Here is a 19732-nt window from a genome sequence, read left to right on the forward strand (position 1 = left end):
AGAGACAACTGTCTCTATCAATAGCTGCGCAAAGTAGAGTCGACTTCCCATCAGTTCAGTCCTAAGGGAGCAGAGGACAGGGAGCAAGAGAAAGACTGAGTGGATCAGAGAGGGAAGAGACAATAACTCTGTCTCAGCTGATCAATACACTCTCAGAGGATCGATCATCATCGTCCCCATCAGCCACTAGATGAGCAACCTAACCCAAAGCCTGTGATCGCAAGCCCTGACTCAAGAGAGGCCTCAACGGTGACCCCTGTGATGACTCACTCTGCGGTCTCCAATCCACTCAAGCATTTCGCTGAGGAGTCAAGAAATACTTTCAGTAGGCCGAGTGGGAAAGAAACGCCCACTACCTGCCAAATGCTGCTAAACTTTGGCCGTTAAAACTTGTATCCATGATGTTTTTTAATTAAACCACTAATTAATGTGGAGGAGTTACATTAGAACACACAGGGGAATAAGCCAGATCATAGATTTCTTGTTTAGATTGGTTATGGATTTGGGGGTTTGTGGTATCTAGTGTTGTCCTGCTTGATAAAACAACTGCCTTGCACAGGTAGAGCAAGTGGAGACGTTGCCAGTTCTTTACAAAGGCCCTGACACACCAAGCTAACGGTCGGCCGTCAGACAGTTTGGGGCCGTCGGTGAGCCTCCGTTGGCCTAGCTTTTTCGGTGTGTCCCGCACCGTCAGCTCTAGTCTGCCCGTGTTGGAGTTTTGTTGGATGCGACGGCGCCCGTCTGTTAGAGAAATCACTCTGATTGGCTGTTCAGCTTAAACTAATCAGTGCACGAGAATCAAAACAAACGTAAGGAAAGCAAGTCAACGAGTAAAATCAAGAGAAAAAACAAAGTTCAGTCAGGACCACTTTAGTCAAAGAAAACTTTATTTCCATTTGCAGTAATATATACAGTATATTGGCAGTATGGCTCTGCTCTGGGACCTCCCTGCCCATCCACGCGCATACGTGGATCCACGTGCCTACGTCGTAGCATAAGGCAAGGAGAGCACACCTCCTTGCCCTTCCATGTGCATACATGGAAAGCCAAAGGCAGGGAGAGCAGCAGCAAAGACCCCCCTGGGTGCAGAACAGAGCCGGCATCAATGACAACAGAAATGACATTGATTAAGTCAGACACAGTATTAAAAGGAGGTGGTGGGGTGGAGGTGGGTTGCGAGCGGCTTTGTAGAGGAAGCAGCAAAGGTAGGCAGGTTGAAGCAGCTTAAATAAGGCGCCCTGTATGAAATTTGCCAATGAATGCATAGAGGGGAATCAGCTGATCCGTCAGCTGATGCATCAGCTGTCTGGGCTGGCTTAAGATCGGCTGCTATCAGCTGATAGCTGTCATATGAGCAGAGCTTGACTTCATGGCCTGCCTGAACTAACGTTACGCTCGATAAGGCTCTACTTATTTTTCATCTTCATCTGATCATTCCAGTACACGGATATTTTCTCAGCGACGTGGCCATCTGGAATGAAGCTAAGTGGTGAGGGAGAGTGGTGTGAAAATGGTCGGCAAACACCTCTTTGTTTCATGTACGTATGATAACAACGGCTTGTATATCCGCAGTTCTCAGTGGAGAGTTATTTCATCTCACGCAGGTGCAGAACGTAAGTGGTAGTTGGTCGTCGGCTGTAGTCTTTGCGGTGTGTTCGAGTGCAACGTTTTGGCCAAGACAAAGGCGACTTGAGGCGACAAAGCTGGTGGCCTTCGTCGCCGCTATTTCTTTGATGTCGGGTTTGTGTGTCTGGGCCTTAAGGAGGATGACAAGCAACCTGTGGATTATGTGTGCTTTCTTTACCACCTCAGCACAGATGGGAAGGGCAAAGAAAAGATAGCGGAGGTTCAATACCTGCAGTCGACCATCATGAGTCTGGCAACAGGCTAATTTTGAGTTTCTCCATCAAGCCATTACTGTGAGCCATCAAGTCTGTTTGGCCAGGCTCTGGAGAATTAAAGTCGGGAGTGGAGACAGTGAAGGAGTCACCTGATCTGCTGACACATCAACAACCCCAAAGGAATATCCATAATTAGCTTGAAGAAATGCTCTAAAAGCATTTTAATTAAATCAAAACAAAGAATCCACAAAGGGATCTCCAATCTGCAAAGTAATAAAGGGAGCTATTGTATGAGCTCACACACACACAAAACACAAACAACACGCACACTAGTGATGCACGGATTTGAGGGAAACGGTCAATCCATATATTATAATATTACATAATTAATGTGGAAAAGCAGTATAACAATGGCTCACAAGATTTCTTAAAAACAATCACTGCCGGCTCTGGATGTGAATGAACCCTGTGTGCGCATGATTTGTCACTAGAAGCCTGTCAGTGCTACGAGGGGTGAGCGGGGTGCAGCAGTCCGTCGCCCAATGAAGAAAACCAAATGAAATTGATATTATTTTTAAAGTTTGGATTATTATTTAAGATATAAACAGGATAAGGTCACGGTGAAGACCTGAACACAAGTTATATTCACAAAGCCTTCCCTCTCTGCTAAACAGCCTCATCATGCATTAGAAAATAACTAAAGAGCTAAGAGAACAATGGTCGAGCGTCAGGGAGAAGACAACACTGAATTTGTCAAAAAAAGAAGCCTATTTAGTATGTATGATTGTTAGAATGAAAATATAAAATACATAATACAGAAAATTGTATTAAAAGTTCCTAAAAGTTATTCACAGGAAATAATCTGCTCAAAATTCATCCAAATCACTCGTTTTACACAAACTTACTGTAGTTATTGTGTTCACTATTTTGGTTAACTGTACAGTTTATCGGTTGTTCTGTACTGTTTATGTTTTGTATTGAATATAATATGAAATATCCATAAAATTTCACAAGCTGTATATATATATATATATATATATATATATATATATTAAAAAAAATGGAGAATCCTGGATTAGCATTGTTTAGATGCATGTCAATAAATCAACCAACTAATACAGGTTAATACAGGCTGCTGAAAATGCAGCAGCTACACCTGTATTAAGGACCCTATAGTCTGGGGTCAAATGGTCAAACATGGGGGAAATCTAAGGGTTGAATTTGGGATTGTCAGAGCCTATTTCTGCCCACTGAGCACATCTCCTTACATTAATCAACGTCTTTTCCCTCTCTCTCCCCTGGAGAAGGCTTTCCTTTGCCCTCAAACAGTCATACATAAGACCACACAGACAAGTATGCACACGTACACGTACACACTCCAACAACAGGACCCTGAAGTGCGGCTTTCCCATTGCCCCTGTCCACACGAAGTAGCATGTCAGCTCTGATTATCAGCACTGTTCCCTGCTCGCTTCAGGAGCTTCTATTTTAGATCTGTTTTTCCTCTTTGCAAGTGAGCACACAAACACAGGCTTTGCTCAGACTTGTCATTTCAATATTATCTGCTGAAATCTATTCGCGAAGATGTGACGCTAGAAGAAAAGCACTGCTGTGCCCCCACACTTGGCCTGAAAGTGTCAAGTGTTGGGTGTGCAGTTACTGTGACCATTTAAATTTGTGTCTATAAAAAAAATGCAGGCTTTGTTTTGCTCCCATAATGTTAAGGTTTATTAGAAGGGAATTTATACCGTGTAAAATTCACCTTAAAGACTCACCATCTGTCACACAAGCAAAGCAGATCTCTATATGCTTCTGATTCTGAGCAGAAAATAAGTAATTAAGATAGTTAAGATAGCAAATGTGCCATTCTTCGAACAGTGAAGATGCAGAGCTAAAAACATTTTTTCCTTATTATTGATTTGATGAATAGCCTGCTTGTTCTGCTACACATCAACTGCGGTGATGAAACCCAGCAGTAAGGCAGGACCAGACAGAGAAAACCGAGATAGGCGTAAAGACACAGCGAGAGATAAAACAGCATGTGGCAGAAAGAGTGTATAAATGTGAAAACAGTGACAAATGCACTTCATTTCTCTCCGGCACATCCCATGCCGCCGATAGTGCTCTGAGACAGGTACATGTGACAACGGAGAAACAAACAGAGAACGTGAGAGAGAGTCACACAGACAGGCTGAGTCCCACGGGGGGAGAAAGAGGGAGATAAAGAGCGAGAGTAAGATCTACAGAGAGAGGGAGAAATGGGTGAGCGCTGTGTGATTCATGGGGACTTTTACAGCTTCAGAAAGGTGTCGCCTCCCATCACAGTTCAGAATCAGCTGGGTGTAGCACATACAGTAGCAGGTAATACTACCGCCTCCACACTTTAGTTCTGCCTCCGTCCTCTTTCACTCTCTCATCTGTCACATCTCTTCCTCTCAGAAATGCGGACACAAACACAGAGAAATAAGAAGATTGAATTTAAAAGAGAGATCCCTGAGCAAGACAACCTTGCAAAGACTGAGACATGAAAAGTATTCCCCCGTGTCTCACAGGAAAAAGCTATGATGTCTCTCAGTGACATTGAAAAAAACAGCACTGACTGAGGATTATAGAATGAACAAAGGCAGCGTGTTTAGCAAGTGCATCAAAAGTCAAGGACGGAGATTTCAGCCATCATTAAAAAACAACAACTTTCACAACAAATAACTTTCACTGAGTAACAATATTGAACAATACGACAATGGTGAATCGCCTCCAGGGTTGGAAATTAGCACCAGCCACCAGCCAAATGCTGGTAGAATATGCAAGTGGCTGCTAGATTTGCTTCAATCACAAGCCAAAAAAACAATGGTGATCTATGGAGTGGCTGGTAGATTTTGTAATCCAGAGACAGGTGGACCAAAAAGTTAATTTCCAACACTGACCATCTCCATTGTTTTCAATAAAAGTTGCAATCTAAAGCCTGGCTTATGGTCGCCATAGTGAAGCCGGCAACTGTTCATTGAGAGACCACGGGAACGGTCAAATGTCATTAAATACTTGGAAAGAAATAGGCAACACACTGGGGAAAGAAGAGGCTTTTTGCCTCAGGCTGTGAAAGAATATGAGCGATCATTTTGAAAAAGCAAAAAAAAAGATCTCGTGGAAAGAGTGGCGACCCGAGGGGAAGCGGAAAATAGTTTTGACTTGGAGGTAAGCGACAGTAATAATTACAGTACACAAATGCAATGTTGGGCGGTACGTATGTTGGTGTTTACTACTGTTGCCAGGCAGCCTACTTCCCTTTCTGGTACCACTCGTTGACTTCTTGCTTATCTACGGAATATTTTGTTTGTATGCCTCCTGGCGTTTTGGAGCATATTGCAACGAACAAAGCGTTGAGCATAAACGCCTCTGTGCATGCTCGTAGTGCGTGCCACCGCGGTGTCTCGCGCAAGTATAAACAAAGCTTGAGACCCTCATCAGAGAGAGCACATTTTGCTGCATCTTTTTATTTCATATGTTGCTAGGCAACCATCAAATGAGTACTAACTTTACCTCGTTAAAAACCATGAACTGTACGCAAATAATTAATAGTACAGTTAAAATTAATGAAAAATAATCTTAAGTACCGCGCTAATTTGCCTCCTGTTGTTTTCTGTTCAGATCATGCTAACTACAGTTGGTAAAGTCATTAAGCTCCAGGTATCCAGCAAAAGTCACCACAATGAGAAAAAAAAAAGCATGACATTGGGCACTTTTCCACCCGGAGTTGAATTTTTTTTCAACGACGCGTTCAGGGCGCTCTTGCACAAGCAGCACGCGAAACACTTCAATCTCATTGAAAACAATTACAAAAAGCCTCCCCAGGCTGCTAAAACGCACTCTGTGTGATCGGGGCCTGAGACCATTGTTCAACCTTTATACACTGTACTTATCTTTGGCACAACAAAGTTATTGACCCCATAATGATAAAATCAATCAGGTTCTAGCCCTTAAGGGCAACAAACACCCTGACCATGACATGGAGCATCATGACATCTGGCACAAGATTATCGACCAGGAAAAAATGCACACTCAACATTATACCTGTGCTGGCCTATGTTACTTCACGGCTCCTTAAGTCATCTAACCAAAGGCCTTTAGGTGTCTTAGCATCTATTCCGAGGACTAATGGGGACAAAGCCTTTGCAGTTAAATACTTCTTTAATAATCATCAAAACTAATCTTTTAGCCTTGCTTTTACATCTATTTTAGTTCATCTACATATTAATAGATTTGTATCAATCCGTTTTAATTGTCCCTTTAATTGCTCTTTATTGTATTTGTAAGATCTATGCCTTTGTTTTTTCTATTACCTGTTTTTTTCTACAACTGTGTTGAACATATTGTAAATGCGGTCATAGAAAAGTGCAATATAAAGAGAGACAAGGCTGTTAATTTCCAACACACAAATAAATAAATAAATGAATGAATGAATAAATAATACTATGTGTGAGTTATCCTCCACTGTTGTATTGTTACAGTTTGTGGCTTTGGTTTCTTAAGACTTTATCTTTACTGTTAGGACCCAGAAGACTAAAAGGCATAAAACTACAACCTAGCGACACTTACTTAATGATCACTCCTAAATATTCCCTCTGCTAAAGGGACTTGTCTACATATCATGTCTATAATATAGTGAGTTTATTGTTAAAGTTAAAATTAAAGCATCGGCACTCATTTATTGGTTTCAATTGGGAAAACTTATGCACAATAAGTTGCTCATTTTGCATTTCCAGACAGGGGAAGAATCTGATCTTTTCTAATCAGATAAAAGCCACTTTGTAATCACATTTGTATTCTGTTTGACTGCAATAATCAGATCAACCTGCCTACATACCTGTTAACCTAACTGTAATGAGAGAAAGGTGAAGAAAATTCCCACACTAGGGCTGTCACGGTGAAGGAATTTTCCCCTGCGGTGATAAGGATTGGCTCAACAGCACGATATGTGGTATTATTGCAATTTCTGGCTACTTAATTTATCCTGATTTTAGGGCTATACAAATAATCTTATTGTTAGTCTATTACTAGGTATATAGTTGCTTTTTAAATAACAAAGATACTAATGAATACTTGTTTATTGTTAAATGCCGAACACAGAAGGGCAATGAGGCGCAGCGTTTTTTTCAGCTGAGACACTTGTTGCTGTGATACTGAATATCTGCAGAAGTAAAAACGGCCTGCACAAAGTATTTGCTCTGGATGAAGGGAAGGCTGAAACGTGTATAGGGAGAGAGGACGGTTGTGGTATTTGTCCTGTCTCTCCATCCTTGTGACTGGACGGCTGGGTAAAAAGTTACACTGATGAGCGCAGCGTTTTACCCAAAGTTGAACATTTTTCAACTAACGGTGACCAGAAAAAAACATCAACTGTCAAAGCGGTTGACAGGTCAATAGAGCGGTATAGCAATACTGCGGTTATTGCAAAAGCCCTATCCCACACACATAAAAATAACCTTTAAGAGACTCCCTGTAGCCCTGGAGCATCAGTGAGGGACACTTGCAAGATCAGCCATATAATAATAATCAACACCCACAGTGGAAATTATTATGGTGCTGCTTCCTCTGTGATGGTCGCCTGTCTCTCATAAAGGAAAAAGGGGAAATGGGTAATACCAGTATTTTCCCCACCTTCTGTACACTAACGCTGTTAGATCCTGAGTAACTGAGACAGATTTAGTCATGATTCACTTTGGCTGACAAGATAGTCTTGACCAACTTTCCTTCTCATTAAACATTTTAAATTATTTTGAATCAACCTTGCAAATTATAGCAATTCATATTAGAAGCAGGTTTTTGAAAGAAATGTTACGCCTCATTTGCTCTCATGTCTTTGACTGAGGACACACATTGTTAATAATACATCACAGCCTGGGAAAGAGTATCACTTCAATAAATCAGAGGATAAAGTTTAGCTTTATTATCAATGTTTCATTAATGCTGCTTTGACCAAGGGAGATATTTGACCTGTTAATAGGTAGGAAGTATACGTTTACACAGGTACTCTACATTTTTACCAGTGCTTTTTGTGTTGTCAGCCTTTTTTTGTATCATTACCTTGACAAGGGGACATACAGTATCATGCTCATTCATGGTTCGTACTTATATTTTGGGTTTCTACTTGAACATGTTTATATGATTTAATGTTCAAAAACACATTATATTCCTCATACTGTCTGAATCAAGATCTGAAAGGCAAGTATTTTTTTTTGTCTACCACTTTTGAAATCTATGCCCTAAATTAACAAATAACATGTTAGATATGATATCATTCAATGTTCGATATATTTTACGTAAAAAAACATTATAGGCATGGTAAATTCCAGAGTTCGAATTACACCTTAGCTTCTGGGAGAGCCCTATTTTTGGGGGGGTGGGAGGGTACTCTACACAATACTGTGCTTTGTTATTGTCATCTATAGTGGTTATTTGCATAAAAACACAATTCAAATGTTTAAGATTATTTAAATATTTGCTTTGATTAAAACAAATCTTGGCATTAGTAGTTTTAATTACGTATTATAAGCTGCGTATAGAGCTAGTGTTAGGAAGTTAAACAGGTTTCCTTCTCTATTATCTATTTTATATTGCTGTGAAACATCTCCTTCAAACAACTGGATTTATTCAAGTTTATTGCCAATAGCTTAATTCTACGAGATTACATTTGAACACATCATGATAACGCTGTAATCTACCTTCGCCCAATAGTCATTTTTACGGCGCAGAGCTTGAACACCTCTTAATGTAACCTAATGGCACCTCCGTTAACGTTAGTAGCTCCGTTATTTAGCAGAGCAGGACTGTGCTGCCCACCAACTAGCGCCATGCTTTTGAGCGTTTTTCTTTTTTTGTCTCTGCCGTGTCTCCGGTCCCAAACAAACTGAAACATGATACAGCGTGCGTATGCATCATTGTGCATGTTTAACAGTTGAAAAGCATCAAAGAGGAATCGGTAGTCATGGAGGCATGACATGCCAAGGAATCAGACAAAATTGTTCTCTATTCCCATCACTAGCATTTTCCCTGACGATTTTATCCGCCACTGCCAACAATTTACCCGCATTTGGCGGGTGCTTATTTCAGACCCTGATCTGAATACATCTGTATTCACCCTCTGTCTGAAACGCTCTGTTTTAGTGTCTGTCTCTTTAAACCTCCCTCCCAAAAAAGCCCCTCTGATTGGCTTGCACAAGCACTGAAAAGTGTGTCCCCTTTAAGTATCATGAAAGACTGTCATGGAACTTTTTTTACGTGAGTTTTATCTTTAGGTGTAATATTTGTAACGGTTATGTGAACAGGAGCCGTAGCAGCAGTGTTACATGTAGCCACCTATAAATGCTTATGTTCCTCTACTCGCTGAAATGGCACAGGAAAAGGCATTGCATTAATTATGTGAGTTCAAGATTTTACTGCCACAACTTTAATTACCTACAGCTCCTCATCGAACCAGTGCACTTTGAAAAAGGCATCCTCTGACAAAAGCGCAGTTTAAAATGCAAATGTTTCAACTTAGATTTAAGCAGGTAACAACCTGCAGAGCGTAATTGCATGCTATTTTATCCTTGACTTCTACCACAGCATTTGTTTTTTTAATTGCCCAAATGTATTTTCCTTCAGAGTGAGTGTGGCCTTGAAAATGCAGATGGTGGGACCCATTTTTCCATCCATATGCAAGATATTGCTTTATTATTATTATTCTTTAAACAGACAGCTATGTGAGAATCATCAATTATGTTAATTTTTTGGGGTCATACTTATCCATTCATATTTGTATTTTGTGTCTCTACTACAACATGTTTACATGCTGCAATGTTTAAAAAAAAATATTATTATTATTTTGTATTTCCCTGTCTGCCTGAATATGCCTGTATTTTATTTCTCTGTCTGAAACAGCTGTTGGCCACGCGACCCGATCCCGGATAAGCGGTTGAAGATGAGATGAGATGAGATACACTCAGCTCATTTCAATGGAATTAGGTTGCTAGGCAACGGCTTGGGTCCATGTTCACTTCCTGTCAGCTGATGTCATTCACTACACTGCAACCAGAAATAAACTGGGACACTGGCTCTAAAAACTATGTCAACATGTAGGATGGGACTTGAAATCTTAGTATGTAGCATATCTTTCATCTGTCTTTTAATTTGGGGTAATGCAACATTGTCAGCTCCTATATTTTTGATATTCGCAATTTACATAATTTTTCCTATTGGTTGTATTGGTATTGTTTTTAATGTTTTATTGTATTGTTTTGAAACAGTTATTCAAATTTCTCATTTTGGACGATTAAGTTCTCAATTCTATTATGAAAAGCACTTTGGGCAGGCTGTATTTTTGCACAAGGTGCTAAAAGAAATTATCATTATTATTGTTATTGTTATTGTTATTGTTATTGTTATGTGACCATCATCTTAAGAAGCATGGATACATGCCTCTGTAACCTAGTTTCTTTCAAAATACCCAGGCAAGTTATTCATGGTTCTCCAAACCAGGATGTATTATGTTGGTTTTTGTTACCAGAATAGGATGTTTAATGACCAAACAGCGATATTCAATCACAATCAGGATACCAGTATGCATGCACACAAATAATTGAATGAGGTATGATTAATTATGAAACCAAAAAGAAGATGGATCATCAGATTACCACTGCACCCGTAATTTGAAACACAGAAGATAAATGCATCCAGTAGTTTCTAAACAGGCCACGGAGCTCTTTGTAAAAAAGTAAATAAACACAGAAAACTGCTGCCGTACCGTTTTCTACGATTTAAATCATGTTCCACATTTGGCCACATGCTAGTCAGTGGTGTAACAGCAAGTGTTTTGTGTTTGACTGCTGATGTAAGACACCCGCTCATTCCCTGTTTTGCCCAGATTCGTATCAGATTAGTATTGCAGTGAGATGTGGGTGAAAACATTTTTCAGCAATGTTTCTCAGTAACTACACTCACCCTTCCAGATGACATTTTACCACGGCCAACTTCCGGGAGGGAGTTTGTAATAGATGACACATTCTCCATCCTACAACACATTAAATCAATTATAGGAAGGCGGCTTGGCTGGATACGGCGATAACCTGTGGCTGATATTATAACAGTGTATTAGTAGAACTTGCAGGCTCTACCGTTCCTTTTATGATCCTTAAAGATGGACTGAAATCTTCTTTTCCATAACACACCTGTACGGCCTAATCTTAACTTGACATCAAAATCCTACTATTTATAGAAGTTGCATTAAGATTCTGTCAGGATAGGGAGACAAAATGTATCCCAAAGAGATTACAGTTTGACTTCTCCATATGGGGAGATGTTCCCAAACCATACTGTACATGTCGGATGTTTACACGTGTGCTGAAATCCACTAATGTCCTGAAATTTACTAATGTCCCTTCTAAATGCAATTTCTGTTGCATTTGCAGGGAAATTAGAATTAGCCAGGTCTATGTCGCTGCTCTGCTGTGTGTGGGGGGGATTATATTATGTCATATTACATAATGTTAGATTAGATCAGATAAGATTAGATGAAACCTTAATTATCTCAACGACCTTAATGATCTCCATTGAGATCCGTTGAGATTACGATTAGTGTTCCGACTACAGCACAGTAGGTGTAGAGCAAAGAAAGGATAAATAGCGTATGTCTGTGTTTGTGTGTGTGTGTGTGCGCTGTCTACATACACACTTGACATTCATGTCAGACTGAGTAATACCTAACTCACGTTCAATGGTTAATCATATGTGTGAAAAGTAAGATGTGGTGTGTGTCAACAAAGAAAAGGTTAACCTCCCCCCTACAACTGACTAAGAGGACAGAAACACATGGATCACCGCAGAGAGAGAGACGGTGTGTGGAAATTACAACACACACGCACACGGAAAACAAACACAAATAACCTGGGGCTACACATTCATTCCTGTTCCAACAACTTATGACAAGGCTGAAGTGAGCCTTTTTCAGGAGACCTCTCTGTGTTTAAAGGTCCCATATTGTAAAAAGTGATATTTTCATGTCTTTGATATTATAAAGCAGGTTTAAGTGCTATATAAATACTGTTAAACTATCAGAACGCTCAATATATGGAGAAATACACACAGCCCGTATTCAGAAATTGTGCGTTTGAAACAAGCCGTTAGGATTTCTGTCCATTTGTGATGTCACAAATCTACAATATATAGATCATTACACGGTTTTAAACATAAACATTCTTAATGTGTCCCAGTTTATTTCCTGTTGTAGTGTATTTAAATAACATCAGCTCACAGGAAATAAACATGGACCCAAACTGTTGTCTAGCAACGCAATTCTGTTGCAATTCCATTGAAATGAACTAAAACGGAGAGTTTGAGACAGAGAGGGTAAATAAAGGTATATTCAGGCAGACAGTATGAGGAAAATAAAGGTTTTTTTTAACATTACAGCATGTAAACATGTTCTAGTAGAAACATAAAATACAAGTATGAACCTGAAGATGAGCACGATATGGGACCTTTAAAGGCATACAGCCATTGCAATACATTTTGCTTGTGCATGCAGCAAACCTGAATCAAAACAATAATATGGGTTTGTAAATACAGTACAGCTATGTGTTACTCAGGTTCGGTGTGTATTACGGAAGTCTAAAGGATCGATATATAAACTCTAAAGCTCACCCATCATATTGGAAAAGCCAAGTTGTGTTAAAGTATCGTGACCTTTGAAGGTGGGGCGGTGCTAAAGAAAGGTCTGGCTCCACACATTAGGCTCGTTCCAGATGTGCCAGGTCTGCGCAGAATCGATCACCGGCGAATAGTAGCATACAGTCAGACACAAAGGTAGGCTAACATTATGGGTTTCATTTTGCAAGATGCCGGTAGATTACATATGCAGCATTAGCCGATGTTTTGTCAGTATTCTGTTGGCATAACATTAGCTACCTTGTCTTTGTCCAGATGATTGTGGAGTTGGCATTTGGCTTGTAGCTCTTTAGGTCATATACCTACCCGTTTGTAAATTGGACATCGGCCTCCAAAGATTTTACATATTTGAACTGCTGACAGGTGTTCACTAACGCCAAAACACATCAGTGACTGCAATGGGCAGCAAGCTGTCAAGGTCCTCCTAATCGATATCATTAACTAACTTTAATTTTGAAATATATGGCCCCTTTGCCTCTGTCAGCTTCTCTTTATGCATTTGTCTTTTGCACGTACTTTGTTAATGATGAACGATTGACAGATGACAGCTGAATAGATCCGTAATACAGTATATGATGACAGTCTACTGTAGCTCCGTACGCTACCCTCCAAAAATGGCAGCGCGCCCCAGACTGCTCCGCGATTCCCATATATGTTTACACATACATATAAGTCAATATAAGCTATGTGGCCAATGTTATGGTAATTCAAATTTTTTAAACTGTCCTAATAATCTAATTTTCACTTTTTAAAATTCATTCAGAAAAAGAACCAGAACAGAAAAAAAAAAGATAAAGCTGACGGTGGTTCTTCCAAATCCCTGCGCTACAAGAGAAGAAATACGGACTCGGCAGGTGCCTGTGCTCTATCGGATTTATTTAGAGAGACACCTTCTCAGCCCAAAAGGCAGGGCTCTCCTGTGTCACTGCAGGATCAGGCTGTGGATAAGGTCAAGAAATACAAATAGGCAGAGCCATCGGGCCCTAGAGGGGATCCAGTCAGCCGGGGAAGAAAGCATCGAGCTGTTTTCTTTTTTTTTTTTTAGCTTGAAATATACTCTGCAAAACAGGTCCACAAGCAACAACAGAGAGCGTATAAGACCTAATTAACTGCTCTAACCTTCTGCCTAAACTGTACAACTCCATGATGAAAACACATACTGGCTGTCACAATACAAAATCCTCTGTAGGACATGCACCCAGCACCCGGCCTGTGCTGTACAAGAACCCTGGCCTGGGAAAACGCCCCGAGCAGTAGTGGGCAGAATGAAGCAGACAGGACAATAGTGCCGTCTGGTGGACAAAGACGAAGGTGTTCATGAGTCAAAACAGTGGTCTTCTTTACATGATCTCTTGTCACAGAATTAAGATTCAGAAGATGACATTTTATGATATTCCTGCTTAATCTGAAAAGATGACATTTGTTTTTGCTTTGCTTACTGTGAATCACCTGACAACCACATTGTTTACTAAATCTTTGGTAGCTGGTTCAGTAGTTTTTTTTTATTTTTATGTTAAAAATAGCACAAATTGAATGAATATTCTGAACCCTGAACACATAAGGTATGGCTGAGACGATACACCTAACTCCCGATTCAATATGTATTGCGATTCTACAAGTATTGTGATTCAATATTACGATTTATATCGTATTTATGATCTTTAACACAAGATCATGGGAAAAATTTGAATCATACACTTCTAGGGACTTTTATTTTGGAAAATATCCAAATTAATACAGTAAGCATGTTTGATTTTCAGCAGGTATGTAGTCAGAGACGTCCTGAAGTCAAATATATCAGTCATTGTCAGGCATTATTTATAAAGAATCCGGAACGGATATGACATCACACTACTCAGACTACAACAATAACAGCGGTAACTTCCTTCTACCTCCGCATAAACTCAAATGAAGCAAATATATCCATTCTGGCATTAAAAAAATTGATTTCCGTCCCTAAAATTTATCATAACAGTCCCATCCAAAAGAGAACGACGACATGGCAACATGAAGAAACCAAAGAAACAGATGTCTATACTTACTTCACTAATGATCAACATGAATGTGATTGGAATCTAAAAGTGTGGGTCACTTGTTTTTCCTCTCTGTCCTGTGCCATCTTTGACAGATCTGGTGTAGTGCAGCTTCTTCTCATCTGAATAAATTGCTTTCCTCATCCATCATTGTTCATCAGCGAGCATTCTTTCCCACCCTGGCTCTCAGAGCTTGATTACAATGCTTCTCTCTGCCTACACATTCCTATACAGCCATACCACTGAGCTGGTAAACACAACCTTCCACACAATCCCTGCTACATTTTATATTTTACATTTATGGTATTTGCCCAAAGTAGTTTGCAATAAGAACTGTTGATGGTTGTAATCCAATTTCAAGCTTGTAGCTGTCTGTTTTCTTCTTTTATTTTTAACTGTTAAAATTAAAGTAGTACTGAACTACATCAGTTCGAATACAGCAGCAGACAGAAACTCTCTTCATAACAAGCATTACTTTTGGTCATTATATCCAGTCGAGAGAGAGTAGTTGGATCTGCAGTATAATAACCAGTGTTGCACTTTACTTTTCCTTTGAGCTCCTCCAGCAATTAAAATGCTGCAGCGAGACCACCACTTCAGAAGCAAACATTAAACTAAAACACAGCTTATAATACGGCCAAATGTCCCTCTGGTTTTTTTCTCATTATACAGTAGAGTGGTTAAATGGTTAATGACCCCATCCTTAGAGGCATTTATCTAGAGATCTTTAGTGACTGTGGATGGAGGAGATTCAATATATCTTGAGCAGCTTACCCTGCACTCTGATCCCCCTGGTTGGGAGTGATAACAATTCCTTTCCTTTAGGGTATCACCACAGTATCACATTATTATTCATTACGGTAAAAAAAGCAGGCATGATATTTAGAATGAATCCATTAGTCATAATAGACTCTAAATTTGCCTAAACCCCAACAAAACCGATATTTTCAATGTATTATTTTGCTGTTTTGCTGTGTTGCCTAGCGACAACATTAGGTGGCACTAATATACTGCTCATGAGTTCTCTATCCTTTATCTACTCTAGGATTGCATAGCATACTTGCTCTTATATAGTAACCCTGTCGCTACACACTCGTGGTGCTATTAACCCCTTGTCATTCCGACCTCTTTTTTTAATATACACTACTCAGTACCTTTGCACTATTTGCACTACCATTGGCACACTGTCACTTCACTGCTGTACTTATGTTATCTTGTTTTTATTTTTACTTTACATTTTATCTAATTTTAAGGTGTATTGGTGTTGGATGTGTTGTTTAAGCTACCTAAATTTCCTTTGGGATCAATAAAGTATATCTATCTATCTATCTTTTCTGCAAGAATTGCATTTTTCGGCAATTGGATGGCGAGCACTTCTGTTCTGGAAACTGCTCAGAAACCCCCTTATTGTCAATATAGCTAAGAAAACCATACATCCTCTGAATGTCCTCCAGTTTGTGGTTGTAAAGTTTCATGAGGCTGTGATTATCTTAGAGATCACCACAGGTCATTTTATACAGTGAGGTCAAGTTTCACTACAATGAAATGGCTACTATGGGGATTAACATCATCACACATGAATACAATTGGGCTCATTGGATCCACAACAGTCTCAGCTTTGCAGTGATATGCAGAAATGCAGAAATATTCAAATACACCATCTTAGTATCAGCGAAAATAACACATTTGTACTGCATACAAGAAACTGCATTGTTATTTAGCCTCCTTCCCAACAAGCTGGCATGAAATGATTGGTACCCACTTGTACTTGAGCCCGCCGCAACCTCTGAAAGACAGAAGAGCGGCCGGGCCCGCCGTCTTGAGTTTTAAGGGGTTAAACTGATGAACTGCTGAGCAAAACCTTTTTCATATTGACCAGCAGCAGAGGGCTGAGTGGCTTGAATCTCTAATACCAGTCATTTTCAAGTCAGAGCCCTTGGCATCTATCCTGGAGCAAACTATGACCGGCTTGTTCATTTACTAGTTTTGCCCTCAACAATCATTTGCAGGCTGGACTGACCCTGAAAACAGCAAACAGCTAGAAATACCCATATCTCATCTTTGTTGAATTCTCCAGGAAAACCTTCACTCACAGCCCAATACAGGCTAATGTATAACAATTAGGCTATGTCACAGCACATACAGAGATCACTGATGCATTGACATGATCAACTAAATTGCTGTGGTCTCTCTGCACTATGTTTTGCATATACTTCTTAATTAAATGTATAGATGAATCAATCCTGTGCAAGAGCAGAGTGAAGTTAAACAAGGTAAACCTTGGCTATATGCGCTGTAGGGCATACAGTTGCATTTACATTCTAATACGCTGACATTTGCACAGGAAATTAATCATGCATGCAGACAGCCATGCATATTCACAAAAACCACCAGGGATCCATTCCCAGGGAGTCCTCTACATACAGACAGGATGCACACACTAAAAAGACAAGGCAGGCTCAGGCAAGATAATTAAACACGCACACACACACAGTCAATTACTCAAGTGCACTTTATGTCAGTGCCTTTGAGGCAAAGATAAAAATGTTTAACATAAGCCATCCACTGTGCTACTAAATGTCATTAAAACTAGATTGTGATGGTGTTTTTCAGGCCTTTGAACACTGTACATGTTGCCAAGAGGAAAAATTGGACACTTATGGTCAAACATAATTATTTAGCTTCAGTTGATTAGGCTAAATGATAACATGAATACTCCCCTCTTAGCCACAATAAGCATACAAGAGGAACAGAGAACAGTGAGTGAAATGTGATTTTACACACTGGTGTTTTTAGGTGGAAGAATCGTGGGGTCAACAACTACTACTTTGGACAGATGCAATACCAGAAAATGTCACAATTTAACATAATGCACCATTACACATTACCCACACAATTAAAAAAAAATATATGAATTAATTTATAAATAAATTAAAATTAATTCTGAAAGTGTATCACGGCTTAGAACATGATGATATGAGTTTTTGATGAGACATTTCCATGCTCTATTATGTCTCGTAAATTGTTGCAGCAATTTTTGGGTTGATACCATTTGTTACAAAGATTTGGTGCTAAATTTAACCATTTTTACCAATCGAGAATTGATACAAAATTATCAAAAAATCCCTCCAAAATACCACATTAAAACACCAACACCTTGAGGAACACCACAGAAAAAGCCATGCTGTGATTTGGTATTAAAATAAATTTACATTTGGAGATTTCTGCAAGAATTGCATTTTTTTGTGGTTGGATGCCTAGTGTTTCTGTTCTGGAAAATGCAAAAAAAAAAAAACTTAATGTGAATATAGCTATGAAAGCCATACATCCTATGAATGTCCTAGGTCTCCAGTTTGTGGTTGTAAAGTTTCATGAGGTTGTGATCATCCTAGATGTCACCACAGGTCATTTTATACAGTGAGGTCAAGTTTCCAAAAATGGTCTCACTACAATGAGGAACAGAGAGAACACAGAGTGAAATGGGATTATTTTTAGGAGGAAGAATGGTGGGACAACAACAACTACTACTTTGACATGCAAAACCCCAAAATGTCACAATTTAACATAATGCACCATTACACATTACCCACACAATATAACACAGGTGATAATCCTGCAGAGCACTCACCTGTTCTCCTCAATTTGTTGCTATGATACTGCAACAATTCCCAGTTTGTGTTCCCTATGATTTACCACGTTGTCCTGCTGCTTTCATGTTTGGTAATCCATCTCAGAAAGTTGCTTGGAAATCCTTAAAAAGCGTGCTCTTCCTGGATAACCGCTCCACGTTAAATTATTTATACCAGCGGTTTAGTTAGAAGATAATCCACATCGTTCATGATGACCGCAGTTCACAAGACTTCTGCCAACTACACGAGCTAATGACCAACAGGTGGCTACTAGGCAACCAGCCAATCAACGGTGGATGACGTCATGACAGCTGCCCTAAAGTGAAGCCAACATAGATTTAATAAAGAACACCTCAAATACATTTTCCCCAAAGATGTTTTTTTTTTTTTTTGTCATTTTAGGTAGTTGTCATCAGGCTGGTGTATGTTCAAATGTTAATTATTCTGATAACTTTGTTTTTAATTATTGATGCTATTCACCTTATTCTTTTCCTGATCTAGGGTGTTTCTGCCTAGAGTAGGGGTCAGCAACCTTTACTATCAAAAGAGCCATTTTAGGCAAAAACAAAAACTAAAAAAATCTTGTCTGGAGCTGCAAAACATTTGATCATTGTGATGAAGGTAACACAGTTATAGTGTAAGTATATAGTATATAAGTCTAGTGCAGTGAGGACCATAGTGTAAATGTACTACGGAGTATTAGGGCCACATTGAGGGGAAAAAAATCAGAGATTTCTAGAATAAAGTCATAACTTTACTTGAAAAAAAGTTGTAATATTACGAGATAAAGTCATAACTTTACGAGAAAAAAGTTGTAATATTACGAGAATAAAGTCATAACTTTACGAGAAAAAAGTTGTAATATTACGAGATAAAGTCATAATTTTACGAGAAAAAAAGTCGTAATATTATGAGAATAAAGTCATAATTTAACGAGAAAAAAAGTCGTAATATTACAAGATAAAGTCATATCTTTACGAGAATAAAGTCTTCATATTACGAGAATAAAGTCTCAACTTTCCGAGAGAAAATAGCACCTAAAATTACTACTTCATAATAGTATGACATTATTCTCATAATATTACGACTTTTTTTCTCGTAAACCTATAATTTTATTCCCGTAATATGTAATGCATAATATGTTATGCCCCAAGTGATATCAAAATCTCAAGATGGCAGCTCCAGTACACAGGATATTTTGGCTTCACTTTTGTATAGCGGGAGGAAGTGGAGACGCGTCATCCATCCTTATAGTCTATGGTCACAGGTGGTATCAAATTTGTGACATCTGCTCATGCCAAGGGCTTTTGGGCATGCGTAATGTTGTTTTTCCACACAAGGGGCACTTGACATTTTGTGGGATGCTGTCCCCCATATAGCGGCATCTCGAGCGTAAAACTATTACAGTAGCCTATATCAGCCACTGACCTTACTGCCGGCAGGTGGGGCTTTTTAACATTCAGTGGCCTGAAAGATGGGATTCATATGTAGGAGAACAAATTAACAAAACAAATATGCATTTGCATCTCAG

The 19732-nt window shown here is 39.3% G+C and overlaps 1 protein-coding gene across 2 annotated transcripts in view; it reads right to left on the reverse strand.

Moving 5' to 3' along the window:
* Positions 1 to 18481, reverse strand: part of LOC119480904 (protein unc-13 homolog C) — a 202493-nt gene extending 184012 nt beyond the window's left edge. Inside the window, exons 1-2 of one of the 2 annotated variants that reach the window (XM_037757550.1) lie at positions 18201 to 18481; positions 10818 to 10887 (exon numbers count right to left, since the gene is read on the reverse strand). The gene's annotated coding sequence lies outside the window, so the exon portion shown is untranslated. The remainder of the gene's footprint in view (positions 1 to 10817; positions 10888 to 18200) is intronic. The other variant, XM_037757559.1, reaches the window with a different exon arrangement.
* Between the last annotated feature and the right edge of the window lie 1251 nt (positions 18482 to 19732).

The sequence above is a fragment of the Sebastes umbrosus genome, chromosome 2 (genome assembly GCF_015220745.1).
Source record: "Sebastes umbrosus isolate fSebUmb1 chromosome 2, fSebUmb1.pri, whole genome shotgun sequence".
Classification (NCBI taxonomy): domain Eukaryota; kingdom Metazoa; phylum Chordata; class Actinopteri; order Perciformes; family Sebastidae; genus Sebastes; species Sebastes umbrosus.